The sequence below is a fragment of the Ostrea edulis genome, chromosome 9 (genome assembly GCF_947568905.1).
Source record: "Ostrea edulis chromosome 9, xbOstEdul1.1, whole genome shotgun sequence".
NCBI classification, from domain to species: Eukaryota; Metazoa; Mollusca; class Bivalvia; order Ostreida; family Ostreidae; genus Ostrea; species Ostrea edulis.
In genome coordinates this window covers 1633936-1650406 of record NC_079172.1, presented here as the reverse complement: position 1 = coordinate 1650406, position 16471 = coordinate 1633936, and the positions used below count along the sequence as shown (strand labels likewise).

The 16471-nt window shown below is 33.8% G+C and overlaps 1 long non-coding RNA gene across 1 annotated transcript; it reads left to right on the top strand.

The window, feature by feature from the left end:
* Positions 1 to 11295: 11295 nt before the first annotated feature.
* LOC130049979 (uncharacterized) lies at positions 11296 to 13208 on the top strand. The gene is made up of 3 exons (XR_008798325.1): positions 11296 to 11604; positions 12722 to 12818; positions 13078 to 13208. It is a non-coding gene; the product is annotated as an uncharacterized LOC130049979 (long non-coding RNA).
* Positions 13209 to 16471: the final 3263 nt, after the last annotated feature.

The following is a 16471-nucleotide window of genomic DNA, read 5'->3' as shown; positions in this document are numbered from 1 at the left end:
GTAAGCCGTCTGACGCGTCTGACGTATGCAAGACAGCGAATGTGAAAGTACATAGAAACTCTACAGGTAAGATGAGATTGAGCATTGTAATTATAAATGTTCAGTGTAAATTCAAGCCATTAGGCTTATTACATTTATGTGATCTAAAGTTCCTAATGCAACCGCTTATTTCAGACTGATGAGAATTACTTTAGACGGGGTACGTCAACGAATAGGCACGGCAGCGAAAATACGGAAGTCACTTCGGGGACGTGTCGCAGAATCGCTTAACTCTACACGGTTTGTTAATCTTTCCTTATTCATCAGACAACATGGTAATCGTAATTCAGAACATAATTTTTATAATTTGATTGATCTATATATTGATTAGGGGTGCTAAGTAACGTTCTATATTACCTTCATAGAGGCATCATCGAGATCAGGTACGTTGAAGGGGGGATGTGTAACAATATCCATCGATTGTTATATATATCGTAATGCCAATAAAATGTATATATATATATTGGTTGCTCCCCCCTTTAACTATAGTTTTAAATGAGAAGAATGTAAGCTTGAAAGCTCTATCAATGTCAATCGTTTCATTTTAATAGCTGCAGAACTGTAGCTCTCTGAAAAAATATTTTGACATAACAGAGATATGTCAAAATATTTTTTTCAGAGAGCTACAGTTCTGCAGCTATCATTTTAAGCAATGCATTTATATAGATTTAATCTAGATAATGAGGAATGCAAAGTCATTTTCAAATCGCCTCTGGATTAGAACATGACAATTTGAAAACATATTCCATGACTTCCTTCTGTATCATGTATTATAATAATTCTATTCTGTTCTGTATGATGATATATAAAAGGTTATGTTTCTTTCAAACACAAATTATTGATAATTTTGCAACTTTTTTTTCCTTCGTTTCTGCTACATCTACGTGCAATTTCATTCATAGTACAGTATGTGTACATAAGGCTTAATATGACTCCTTTTGTATATTGAACAGTCCTTCTAATGCATAAATATTTCTTTTTCAGAGATTAAAAGAAAGAAAAAAAGACAATGAAGACAACCATGTAAAAACAAATTCAATCAATTAAATTATCAGCAGATTGAAAGCAGATTTGTACTCCTTTTTGTGTTCATCTGAACCCGAGATTCAGAGTATCAAAATATCCATGTATGATTTAACGTTATAAAGTTTATGTGAAATTCACGTGAATTTTATGTGAAATTCATGTTAAAAATTTCACGTGAAATTCACGTGAATTTTATGTGAATTTCACGTGAAATTCATGTGAATTTCACGTGATTTTTTTTCGTGTGAATTCACATTTGATGCTCTTTTAACGTGAATTTCACATAGAAATTTTCATGTGAAATTCACGTGAGGCACATTTGCCTGTTTAGTGACGAGCATGAATGGATTAACGAGATTCCCACTGTCCCTCGTTTGTCCACTCGTGGCACATGATGTATTACATAACCATCTGGAATAAGTTCGGATATCACACTTTTGTCGATTGCGGTACCCATCCATGTTTCTGTCAAAGCTAGGATATCAGCATTATTTGACAGAATAAAGTCATTAATAAAAACTGCTTTGTTCTTAAAGAGGTATGCTACACCAGCGAAATTTGATGTGGATGAAAATTGGAGGATATGTACAACAATATTTTGAGGTTGAAAATTTTCATATTTACTTTATTTTGTCAAAAAATGCAGTTTTAATAGAAAGTAATCTGGAAAAAAATTAAAACCCCTGCTGGACTCGAAGCTGCGACCTATAGTTCAGCAGTTGGTATCCAAACCTACTGACCTGCTCGGCTAGCTATTGAAATTTAAAAAAAAAAGTCAAATATTGTTAATATAGATTTTTTTATCCATGTTTTTACAGGAAGTCAGCCATTATGACGATGTAGAGTACTACCTTAACTGATCTACAATTTATTGAAAACAAAGACAGTTTACTTGAGCTGTTGTTCGGTGTTTTCGTAATGTTAGCCAGATTTAAGAAATTCGAACTTGATTTCTGTATCCCTGGAGTTGTTATTCTGGGGGTAATAATAGATGAAATCGAAATGCTTTTGACTCGTTGTTAGTAACATAATTTTGGATTTTCAATTCAGCAAAGTTGCTGATATTTACACCAAGTTGTTGATGGACAAGATATTTAAGAGCTTGTCTACGAGAAAACCATGCAAATATATAAAAATGAAGGAAATGGAGGTCATCAATATCATTTATAATCATTTATATCATTGGAGTAAATGGTTGGAATAATTATAATTTGAGGTCAATTTATTGATAGGTCATTTCTATTTTTAGTAACAGCGCATTCTGTATTTACACGTGGATTAGTCTTTGAACACAAGAAAAATCCTTAAATATTAGGGTTTTATTTTTTCAAAAATGCAAATCAATTCTGAAGGCTTATGAAAAGAATGGATTTTTTTAATGATATTTACATGTTAACCACTTATGGAGAAATCATGTTTGACATCATAGGTGTCCATATAGAGATTACATGGAGCCTGTAATTTGGCATTGTGCCAAACTTTTTTCATTTTATGCTATATGGTCAATTTTGAAGTAGGTGTTGCTGCAAAAGTAACGCTTAAATTTCTCTAAAAGTATATAATACTTTGATATCAAATCCTTGTCTGTGAAATATAAACAATTGTACTTTGGACTTTTGGCCGTTCATTTGCAATTATAATTTTAAAACTGACAAAAATGAATATTTTTAAGCATTTAAAATTATCTTTTAAAAGATTAAAGATTTAAAATTTGTGATATTAGATGCATAAATTGTTTGGAAATTTAATTTTATTTATAGATTTAACATTTTCTAATAAATAAATCCCAGTAATCTACTATTTTTATATGAAAAAGGGGATCTTTTAATGAAATAGACCTGTTGCTGGAATTACCTCCCCTTTGATGCACTCTTCATACGTAGAAGGTACAAAATGATAGCAATATTATGGAATGTTATGATTCCAACTTCAAAAGGGATTTGAAAATTTGTACATCATGTTTATGTGATATCAGTGAAAGACATAACAGTATATGTGAATGTAATCCAGAAATTTCTAAATATTGGCAGGGTTTAAAAAGTATCCGGTACTTCGTCCTGTTATACTGCAAACTAGTACTAGTAGCCATGCATTTTGTTATTCAAGAATTGAAAACGTTCTTTCCTTGATAATTCATGCATTAAACGAAAATGCTTAGATGTTATATGGAGGAAATCAAAGAAAATATGCATCTATAGTCAATCCAGATGGAGCATGTGAGGATCTAGTGCAGCCCCCCTCCCCGAATTTGCAAAATGTATAAAAAATATTTACCATCATGATTGATGACAAAAATTTGTTATTAGTTTACATATATGCACTAAGTAATGAGGAAAGGACAAAATAAGAAAAGTTGTGAAATAAAAATGCATAAAGTGAACTCAAAGAATGTATACTGTAACAGTTTGCTTGGTATCTTTCTTCTTCAGTGCTCAATGTAACAATATGACATACTTGATGATGCCTAATCATAGGTTACGATTCAACATGTGAAAATTTACACTTTTCTCTATTTTACCAACAACAAATATATAGATATTGTAAACTGATGGTATTACGTATATGTATATGCTAATGCAGTTTCTTATAGTCATTGATGTAGGTAGAGTTTGGATTATCACTATACTTTGTTCATCATGAGAAATTGATTGGGAAAAAATTTGGAAAAATCATTTATCTGACAGGGAAATCGAAGATTATTTCGATCAGGTCTCTTTAGCTAAACCAGCCCCCCTCTACTTTTTTATGGCAATCAATAAACAATTGAAATGGAAGCTTGAACTGATGGATTAAATCCTTGGAACCCCCCCCCCCATTATTATCATTATCAAGGATTTTGAGCTTCGGGTTGTATTAAAAGTAATTTTAGGGAGGTTCGGGGGTTCTATAAAAAAAATTCCACCCACCCACACCCTCTGCCCTGGTGATGAGTGACAACTACGGGGCCTCTCCACCTAGCTACACTGTATGTGTTTAGACAGGACATACTATACCAGCCGGGTCAGGTATAAACAATACATTTCATTACAAATTATATTACAAGCGAACTTCTTTACTTTTGTGCAAATTCGGACGTTATTATTATCTGACTTTCATCGGTGCAATTTATACGATTACTGTCAGTTGGTATTTAAGCTATATTTCATTTGTACGTGTAATGGTGTTGGGGGTGGGGTGCGAATGCAAAGAAAAATTCTGTATTTAGATATATTCAACATTATTGATTATTTTATGATTTTAACAAGATCATTCACTATCTAAGAGCATTTTACCATTACCACCCCTGTGCTCTCAATATAATGTTTATAATCATTAATTTCCGGTATTGAATATGGATGCTTCGAACCCTTTCGCATGGATTTAGAATGTAGAATAATATGCTACATGTAAGAATAAAAAACAAAAGAAAGATAAGAAAAGAACATGCACATTCCTTTTAGCTCACCGGTACAACTATCCGGAGAGCTACATGTATTGCAATGACCCCAGTGTTGGCGCCACTTTAAGGAAACATTTTAAGCTGGGTTATATCTTCTAAACCAAGGGGGTAGGGTTTTGATATATCCCTTATTGATTTCCCATGAAGAGACCTTTGATGTGGTACCAAGACTTTCGACCTTGTAACCTTGACCTATTTTTTTTTTGAAAAACTTCAACCTGGGCTATGTCTTTTGAACCAATAGGGATACGACTTTGATATTTTACATATATAGATGCCTCATGAAGAGACCTTTGTTTTGGTTTGACCTAACGACCTTTGCCTTGAACTTTGACGTACTGTTCAAAAACTCTATCTTGGTTATATCTTTTGAACCAAGAGTGATATATCTTTGATGTTTCAAACATCCATTTCTTTTGTTACCAGAACTGTCAACGTCGACCTTGGACTTTGACCTATTTTTCAAAAACTTTTAACCTTTTGAACAAACGGCTAGGTACAGTCATCTGACAACTCTTGTTTATATGTACATATTAAGCATGTCATTTAATTGTTTAAGGGTTGCTGCTCATTTTTTTTCTGGGTACTTCATTTGTTAAAGTTTGATGACCTCTAAAATTCCTAACCAAAAAATACTTTTTATCTAATATATTGTACCTGACAACTTCATATGACGTGTTAAATGTCCCGAGGAAAAGATAAAGATTTGGGGTATTATATTGTGGATATTTATTAAGTTCTGTCTTCACACAAGTTTTACATTTGAACTTAAAGCACGTCAGTCTTTAAATTGGTCTAAATGTTACTATGGCAACAATTTTATTCGTTTTAGAATATCAATATTGTGACTCTCATACAACTTTTCAAAAGTTACATTGCTGTCTGGCTTAGTATTTGTGATTGAGTTTGATTATTTCAGAATGTTTTCAATAACCAGTCAGATTTAAAAAAAATATATATTTATCCTTATTGTATCCATGGGAAAAGCAAATCTATGAAGAAATATGATTCAATTGCTTGTGGTATATTTAATTCTCTGTAAGACCACAATGTACTAGTCATTTGTACTAATCGTGCTATCCTGTCTAAATAAAGAATTTATTATATATATCATAATATAAATCGACATGAAATTTGTTTTTAAAAATTACATATCTAGTGATCAGTCATTCAAAAACTTACTTTGTTAAACACCACTCTGATTCCACGCACAAGTACTCTGAAGTTGAAATAAAAAATATGCTAGAGTTCCTCATTGACAATATCTTCGTGGTCTTTGGTGATCAGGTCTTCCAACAGTCTGTTGGAATTCCCATGGGCACGAATTGTGCTCCTTTGTTAGCTGACCTGTTTTTATATTCATATGAAGCAGAATTTATTCAAAAAATTCTACATGAGAAGAAAAAATCTCTCGCTGTGAACTTCAATTCGACTTTTAGATATATCGATGACGTTTTGTCTATTAACAATGATAGCTTTCATTCATATGTCGATTTGATATATCCCTGTGAGCTCGAAATAAAGGACACCACAGAGTCGTCCACTTCTGCTTCATACTTAGATATTTTATTGAAAGTAGACATTAACGGCAAACTGACAACTCAACTGTATGACAAACGGGATGATTTCAGCTTCTCCATCGTCAACTTCCCACATTTATGTAGCAATATTCCATTATTACCTGCATATGGTGTTTATATATCTCAGCTGATTCGATATGCAAGAACTTGTTCTGGTTATAGTCAGTTTATAAATCGAGGTAAGCTACTGACAAACAAGTTGATGGTACAGGGATTTCAACAGTCTTGATTGAAGTCAGCATTTCGCAAATTCTATGGTCGTTATAACGATCTAGTTCGTGAATACAACCTCGCATTGAGTCAAATGCTGTCTGACGTGTTTCATACCGATTGTTAAGCCGTTCTTGGCACACTGATTCGACTGCGGATAACTCCGTTTACCTGATCAGGATATGGGGCTCACGGCGGGTGTGACCGGTCAACAGGAGATGCTTACTCCTCCTAGGCACCTGATCCCACCTCTGATGTGTCCAGGGGTCCGTGTTTGCCCAACTATCTATTATATATTGCTTGTAGGAGTTATGAGATTGATCACTGTTCGTTATCTTCACCTTGCATTTTAAAACTACACAAATATCAATTTTGTTAAATTACAACTATTCATACAATGCATATTATTTTTTTTAGAAACGTTATTTTTTCAAATGTTGCAATTTGTCACCATGGCAACCAGGACCGATAGCAACAAAAAAAATTGATTGCTACATACTTCTGGTTATCTGATGTGAAATCCTAAAATTATATAACACTTAATAAGATAATAAGGACCATGCATGGCAAACAGGTTTAGGTGGCTACCAGAATGAAAGCTCTATAAGCAGGAACACATGCTCAACTTGAAGTGTTAATATATTTACTATAATCGAGAGTCCAAAGACAGATTTTTGATATATCGTAAATATACTTCTTCTCTATAAGATGAAAGTAATTTTGAATAAATCAAAGCGTTACTTTTTGACTACTAGTTGATTCAAAAGTTATCATTTTCTGCAATTTATCAAAATCTGAAATCGTGCCAAATTTGTGACCTTTGTGCACTTGAACAGAAGTGAAATTTTAGATGCCCACTAAACAATATGAATATGCATATCCAGTTGTTTTGTAAATTGTGTCAATTTTTAAAAATCCATTTTCAATAACCTGTTAGAATTTTTAAATAGAAAGGGTAAAACATACATTATTTTACCCTTTTGTCAGAACAAAAGTGCTATTTTTAGTAACATGGCTGCAAATCCCTATCCAATGACTACACCCCCGAAAAAAATATGCCAAAGTATTTGATATTGATGTACTTTATTACACTCAAAATATGTTGTTGATCCGACAACTTTGCTTCCATAACATTTTGCATGGTTTTCTCGTAGACAAGCTCTTAAACTGCCCTAAACACACTGTGTGGATTTGTCTGATGAACTTGTGTCCAACTTTTGTGCCTCTTCGCACACGAACATTTTTCGTATGATCTCCCAGATGTGGGTTAATTGGTTTCAAATTTTCAAAATGGCCGCCGTTTCAATATGGCGGCCAGAAAACGTCAAAAACTCAAGGTTGTCAAATTTCAACCAAATTCTATTTCTAGGGTAATTTAGTGACTCCAAGTCCATTTCCACTATCAAATTTTTTTTGAGCCGCCGTTTTCAAAATGGCCGCCATATACCGAAATATTTCAAACTGTTAAAATCTCTACAACATTTGGGTTCTGGGGTAAATGGAGGGTCCACAGTTCATTTCTAGCATCAGTATTCCCTTCCTATCAATTTTCAAATGTTTCAAAATGGCCGCCATTGAAGAAAATGGCGGCCAAAAATTAAGTCCGTCGAATTTCAACCAAATTTAGTTTCTAGGGTTTATGGAGAATCCTGAGTGCATATCTGGCATCAAAAATCATTTCTGACATGGGGAGGTGTTCGGAGACATTTGTGTTGATATCCCAACACAGTTATAGCTCATTATTATTATGTCTCCGAACACAAAGTGTCGGAGACATATTGTTTTTGCTCAGTTTCTTATTATTATGTCTCCGAACACAAAGTGTCGGAGACATATTGTTTTTGCTCAGTTTCTTATTATTCTTATTTTCTTCTTCTTCTTCTTCTTTTTATTCCTCTTCTTTCCTGAGAAATTTGTCGGCTCGATTGTATGAAAGTGGTTGGACATATCTACTTCAAACTTTGTGAACTGATAGGGGGTCATGAGGAGGGGTGCAATCAACTTTTGAAATTTTCAAAATGGCCGCCGTTTCAAAATGGCGGCCCAAAACGTCAAAAAGTCAAGGTTGTCGGATTTCAACCAAATTTTATTTCTAGGGTAATTTAGTGACCCCGAGTCCATTTCCACCATCACATTTTTTTTTTTGAGCCGCTATTTTCAAAATGGCCGTCATATACCAAAATATTTGAAAATGTTAAAATCTCTAAAACATTTGGGTTATGGGGTCAATTGAGCGTCCACAGTTCATTTCTAGCATCAGTATTTCCTTCCAATCAATTTTCAAATGTTTCAAAATGGCCACCATTGAAGAAAATGGCGGCCAAACTTGAAGTCCGTCGGATTTCAACCTAGATTAATCTCTAGGTTTGCTGGAGGATTCTGAGTCCATTTCTGGCATCAAAAACAATTTCTGACATGGGGAGGTGTTCGGAGACATTTGTGTTGGCATCCCAACTCAGTTATAGCTCGTTATTAGGGTCTTCCGTCTTCAGCGGAAGACCCTTCTATTATTCTATTGTTGATTTTTCACTTTTCTTATTATTCTTTTTTTTTCTCCTTACCGATTTTGTGCAGAAGATTTCTCGGAGATGGCTGGATCGATTTGCTTCAAATTTTCAGAGTTGATGCGCTGCCATTTGAAGTTTGTACCGCCGTTTCAATTTTTGAAAAATCACTTCCGGTTGGAAGTTATTCTCCTTTTATCGATCTTCAGATGACAATTTTGTCCAGACAAAAACTCAAAAACGACATAAGCTAGAGTGCTGAAATTTTCAGTGATGTTAGACGACATGTTGTAGTTGTGCACCTGGGTTTTCAAAATTTCCGGAAGTGCCTAGTATGGAAACTCGGTAGGGGTCGAAAATGGAGTTTATAAAAGTGCCCAATTTTTTTCCACGTTTTAAATCATAACTTTTTACTCGTAAATATTTTGTTTAGACATATATAACAAAAGTTGCACAGTTTATTGAGATTTTTTGTGTCATATCAAGAAATGGACCCATAGGCCTCATAGCTCGCCTGAACCATTGAATTTCTGTTACAATGATTAACGTTTTTCTCACGAAACTTTTGATAAGTCATGTAGAATAAAAGTTGTTCAGTTTTGCAAGGTCTATCTAATGTTATCAAAAATAGGCCTCCGGGCGTCATGGCTCGCCCGAATAGTCGAATTTATATAACAATTAATAACATTAATAACTTTTTTCTCGAGAAACTTTTGACAAGACATGTAGAACAAAAGTTGTTCAGTTTCGCAAGCGTTAACTAACGATGTTAAGAAATAGGCCTGCGGGTCTCATGGCTCACCTGAACAGTTGGGTTATTGTTGCAATCTATAACATTTCTGTCAAGAAACTTTTAATAAGACATCTAGAACAAAAGTTGTTCAGTTTTGCAAGATCTTTCGAACAACATCATGAAAAAGGCGAACGGGGCTCATGGCTCGCATGAACAGTTTGATTAGTGTCACAATTACTAACTTTTTTCTCGAGAATCTTTTGATAAGACATGTAGAACAAAAGTTGTTCAGTTTTGCAAGATCTTTCAAACGATATCAAGAAAAAGGCCCATGGGCCTTATGACTCGCCTTAACAGTCTGATAAATGTCGCAATCAATAACTTTTTTCCCAAGAAAATTTTGATAAGACATATAGAACAGAATTTGTTCAGTTTTGTGAGATATATCTAGAATGATCTCAAATTTAGGCCTCCGGGCGACACGACTCGCCTGATCAGTCGAATGTGTATCTCAGTAAATAACATTATTAACTTTTTTCTCCAAAAAAGGCTGACCCCTTTAATTAGTGGCCGATAGGGGCAGAGAGTCTTTAATTTATAACACTTAAATGATCAATATTTGTAAAACACTACCGAAACTAAATTGTACGTCTAGACAATAGCTTTCTATCGTTATTTATGAATGAAAATCTCAGACAAATTCTTATGTCATCGCATCTGAAATTGGACGGAAGACCCACTCGTTGCTCGCAACGAGATCGCATCTAGTTATTCTTTTTTTTCTCCTTACCGATTTTTGTGCAGAAGATTTCTCGGAGATGACTGGATCGATTTGCTTCCAATTTTCAGGATTGATGCGTTGCCATTTGAAGTTTGTACTGCCGTTTCAAATTTTGAAATATCACTTCCGGTCGGAAGTTATCCCCCTTTATCGATTTCCAGATGACCATTTTGTCCAGACAAAAACTCATAAACGATAAAAGCTAGAGTGCTGAAATTTTCAGTGATGTTAGACGACATGTTGTAGTTGTGCACCTGGGTTTTCAAAATTTCTGGAAGTGCCTAGTATGGAAACTCGGCAGGGGTCGAAAATGGAGTTTAAAAAAGTGTCCAATTTTTTTTCCACGTTTTAAATCATAACTCTTTACTCGTAAATATTTTGTTTAGACATATATAACAAAAGTTGTACAGTTTATTGAGATCTTTCGTGTCATATCAAGAAATGGGCCCATGGACCTCATAGCTCGCCTGAACCATTGAATTTCTGTTACAATGATTAACTTTTTTCTCACGAAACTTTTGATAAGACATGTAGAATGAAAGTTGTTCAGTTTTGCAAGATCTATCTAATGATATCTTTAAAAAAGCTTCAGGGCGTCATACCTCGCCTGAACAGTCAATTTTGTATCGCAATTAATAACATTAATAACTTTTTTCTCGAGAAACTTTTGACAAGACATGTAAAACAAAAGTTGTTCAGTTTCGCATGCGTTAACTAATTGTTGCAATCTATAACATTTTTGTCAAGAAACTTTTAATAAGACATCTAGAACAAAAGTTGTTCAGATTTGCAAGATCTTTCCAACAACATTATGAAAAAGGCCAACAGGCCTCAAAGCTCGTCTGAAGAGTTTGATTAGTGTCACAATCAATAACTTTTTTTTGGAGAAACTTTTGATAAGACATGTAGAACAAACATTGTTCAGTTTCGCAAGCGTTCGCAGGACACTTAAGATAACGAATGAACTCGGTATGATAATGAGATCATAATGAGCTGATGCGTCATGACAGTTGCTCCGCCTTGATCAATCCATATTTGGATACACATACACAAACTCTAATTTTAGGATCATATAAAAATATATCGGAATATTGCCTTTATTCTACGCTTAAAATAAGTCAAATTTCCCTGATTTGACAACACATCACAAGGCATTATGATGAGAAATACCCCGGTGAAGTTTGTCGTATGGTTGGAATCAGCGTCTAAAATGCGCTTACTAGGCACATGGCAAAGACGACGCGACGTTCAGAAGATGTCAGCTGTACAACTTTGAAATCGGAAAAATCAAGGTAAATTCTTGTAATTGAAATAATGATGTATGAATACCTGAAACCAAAGTTGTCAACAATGAAAGTAGACAATATTTACTGTGTTTTATACATTGACTCAATACTTTAGAAGTAGTATATACATAGTTTGATGTTCTTTGTTTACATACTGCACACGTAGCCGATGTGTAGCATATTAGGTGCACACACGCAAAACAGGCCTATATGTTAGAGAACTGATGCTCAAATGGTACCAGTTGTTGTTTGTTTATATAAACATGATTTACATGAGTACAGGCGGGTATCTAGGCAGTAAAACCCACAGGCACCTAAAGTATGGATATTACATGTACTTACCCCCCTCTTTCTTTTGATTTTTTTTCTTGCTATAATTTCTCTGAAATAAGTAAGTTCCCTGTCTATCTCATCCTTCTTTCGATTCAAGTAATCGTTTCACGCTTTTTGTAAGCTTCTACCGGTATGATTTAATTTATTTATTGATCCACCAAGCATGTTGGCATACAATCATGTTACACAATGTTATATAATGATGACAAACTAAATACTAACAGTTCATATGCATATTTGTAAAGACGTTTATATATATTTGGCATGTACATATGACGTCAAACTGTTTATATAATTTAGTATTGCATGTATAACATTAGCAACCAATAATTCATTACAAAATTTGTGCTCGTTTTCTTTTTTATACTCGGACAAGGCCAATCTCTAAAGCTTACAAAAAGTGTGAAACGATTACAGTACTTTAAAAATCGAAAAAGAAATGAGTTAGACCGGGAATCAACACATTTCAGATTTATCGCTGCAAAAAATATTTTCAAAAATGGGGGTAGGGGGGGGGGGCGCTAGTATCAGTGCATCAGGTATCTGTGGTAATATCTTGTACAATTTATATATTTACAGTCACATTTAATTTTATCAAGTGACATACTAGAAAAAAAAATAAACTTGGGATATTTTCGCTTACATTACAGTTTGAATAAGTGGAAGAAAAATAAAAGACCCTGAATGCATACTGACTGCCCACATTTTTTATGTGTATTTGAGACCCTTCTTTAATACATTGATTGTTTGCGGCATATGTATTTATAAAATGAGATAATGCTATTTACAGATGTGCATGATACCAACAAGAATGTGAACTTTTCAAAGAGCATGATATTTCCAATTTTCCACATCTCTAGACCAGTGACCACAAATGTACATACAAGGTAATTTTTACAAACTTTAAATAATCCAATCAGGCACTGGATATACATAAATATAGGCATTATTTACATCTAGTCAATATTAATTTCTTTAAAATGATAAATAAGAGAAAATTCATATGAAGCATGTTTTGATATTGCTGTATGGTATGAAATTTGAATGTTTTTATGTTATAATGCACATGTAAACTTGAACACTTAGACTTACAGTATTGTGTTTTAAATATTTTTGACTGGCAACTTTCATCTTTTTTCCATATAGTACCCACAGATGACAGCCTTATTGACTCCAGTAGATAATATTCATCTCCATCAGCTGGTCACTACGCTGTACATAGTGGTCAAACCAGGATATCCACTAATTGCATTCAGTGATGTGAATTGTCATCTACATTTGTGCTTATGAACTTTAGCAAACTGTCGAGTTTTAATATGAAGAAAATGACTGCTGAAAAAGCATCTAATCTTGTGTTCTATGAATGTTTTCAATTAAACACAAAACAAAATGAGAACTAGTTTTATTGAAACTTAATTGAAATTCACTTTGAATTACTTTGCATTGACTGAGTACTTCAAATTTTAATCTTTCTACATGTGCATGGTCAAGTGATAAAAAGTATTTGAGAGTGAAGGGGGGGGGGGTGTCATATGAAGTAAAAAGATTGACACTCATATGGTGAACTCGATATTTTACACACTGCAGCCACTTATCTTTATTTTCAATAATGAATTAAGAATATTTCCTAAAACTGGGAAAATATACCCCCTCCCCAAGTAGTGGAGGAGTATGTGTCACTTCTGGTTTTCCAGTAGCTTGTATGATGGCTGTATTTTAGATACATATTTTGTTGAATGCAATTTTAATTTTCAAGTTGTCACCTTAAATTATTTCTAAAAGAAATCCAACTCGAGTCGTTAAATATTCCCATGGATTTTTTTTATATACACAGTGATATAATACAAATATTCATTGCAGAACAAGATACATATACCCCCCCCCACCTCATTATGTATGTTTCAATGCAAGACCAGATGCTGCATGGGTCCAGACTCCTACCCAAACCAACTCAATTTGAAAAGTAATAACTCCATGACATTTTAATCGTTTTTAAAACTACCAAATTAAGTTATCCCTTTCCCTAAACTGTGTTTCATTGCAAGAGCAGCATGGGTCCAGATATAGACAACCACACATAAACAGTGTTTCATGAAAACATACATGTAGTGTATCATATTTTTGTACATATTCTACATTTATTTAGTAGAAACTGCATGTTTGTAACCTTGTTTAGACAACCCCCACCCCCAATGCAGGGATTGGCACCCGAGACTATATTCCTGGATCAGCGCATGATTTGCACCGCGAATCGTCAGTTACAAATTACGCACTGAGTTTGATCTGTTATCAAGTTCAGAAATATAAGAACTTGCTGTACTAATGACCATCACGTATGATGTGTTCGAGGTAATGCCGAATGAAAATACTCAATATATTTTAGGAGATATTGCCAGTTCAACGAGTCTATTCCATCAGTTTTAGAGTAGTATTTTTATCGAGATCGGTCCATTTCGGCCAGGTTTTTCAATATATCTCATTAATTTATTTCAAATACTTTTATATATTCTAATAACCCTGGTTTTACAGATGTGCGTAAACTTTACGGAATGAAAATACTCAAAGTATTTTAGGAGATAATGCCAGTTCAACGAGTCTATTCCATCAGTTTTAGAGTAGTATTTTTGTCGAGATCGGTCCGTTTCGGCCAGGTTTTTCAATATACCTCATAAAGTTAATTCCAATCTTTTTATATATTCTAATAACCCTGGTTTCATAGATGTGCAGAAACATTACCGAATGAAAATACTCAAAGTATTTTAGGTGATAGTGCCAGTTCAACGAGTCTATTCCATGAGTTTTAGAGTAGTATTTTTGTCGAGATCGGTCCATCTCGACCAGGTTTTTCAATATACCTCATTAATTTATTTCCAATCTTTTTATATATTCTAATAGCCCTGGTTTCATAGATGTGCGGAAACAGTACCGAATGAAATTACTGAAAGTATTTTAGGAGATAGTGCCAATTCAACGAGTCTATTCCATCAGTTTTAGAGTAGTATTTTTGTCGAGATTGGTCCATTTCGGCCAGGTTTTTTCAATATACCTCATTAATTTATTTCCAATCTTTTTATATATTCTAATAGCCCTGGTTTCATAGATGTACGGAAACAGTACCGAATGAAAATACTGAAAGTATTTTAGGAGATAGTGCCAGTTCAACGAGTCTATTCCATCAGTTTTAGAGTAGTATTTTTGTCGAGATTGGTCCATTCCGGCAAGGTTTTTCAATATACCTCATTAATTTATTTCCAATATTTTTCTATATTCTAATAGCCCTGGTTTCAATGATTTGCAGAAACTTTACCAAAAATACTGAAAATATTTTAGGAGATAGTGCCAGTTCAACGAGTCTATTCCATCAGTTTTAGAGTAGTTTTTTATCGAGATCGGTCTATTTCGGCCAGGTTTTTCAATATACTTTATTAATTTATTTCCAATATTTAAATATATTTTAATGACCCCGGCTTCACAGATTTGCGGAAACATTACCGAATCAAAATACTCAAAGTATTTTAGGAGATAGTGCCAGTTCAACGAGTCTATTCCATAAGTTTTAGAGTAGTAGTTTTGTTGAGATCGGTCTATTCAGGCCAGGTTTTTCAATATACCTTATTAACTTATTACACATCTTTTTATATATTCTAATAGCCCTGGTTTTACAGATGTGCGTAATATTTACCGAATGAAAATACTCAAAGGATTTTAGGAGATAATGCCACTTCAACGAGTCTATTCCATCAGTTTTAGAGTAGTATTTTTGTCGAGATCGGTCCATTCCGGCCAGGTTTTTCAATATAATTCATTAATTTATTTCCAATATTTAAATATATTTTAATGACCCCGGCTTCACAGATTTGCGGAAACTTTACTGAATCAAAATACTCAAAGTATTTTAGGAGATAGTGCCAGTTCAACGACTCTATTTCATCAGTTTTAGAGTAGTAGTTTTGTCGAAATCTGTCTATTCAGGCCAGGTTTTTCAATATACCTTATTAACTTATTACACATCTTTTTATATATTCTAATAGCACTGGTTTTACAGATGTGCGTAAAATTTACCGAATGAAAATACTCAAAGGATTTTAGGAGATAATGCCACTTCAACGAGTCTATTTCATCAGTTTTAGAGTAGTATTTTTATCGAGATCGGTCCATTTCGGCCAGGTTTTTCAATATACTTTATTAATTTATTTCCAATATTTTGATATATTTTAATAGCCCTGGTTTCATAGATGTGCGGAAACTTTGCCGAATGAAAATACTCAAAGTAGTTTAGGAGATAATGCCAGTTCAACGAGTCTACTCCATCAGTTTTAGAGTAGTATTTTATCGAGATCGGTCCTTTTCCGCCAGGTTTTTCAATATATTTCATTAATTTATTTCCAATAGTTTTAAATATTCTAATAGCCCCGGTTTTACAGATGTGCGGAAACATTAAAGAATGAAAGTACTTAAAGTATTTTAGGAGATAGTGCCAGTTCAATGAGTCTATTTCGACACTTTGAGAGTAGTATTTTTGTCGAGATTGGTCCATTCC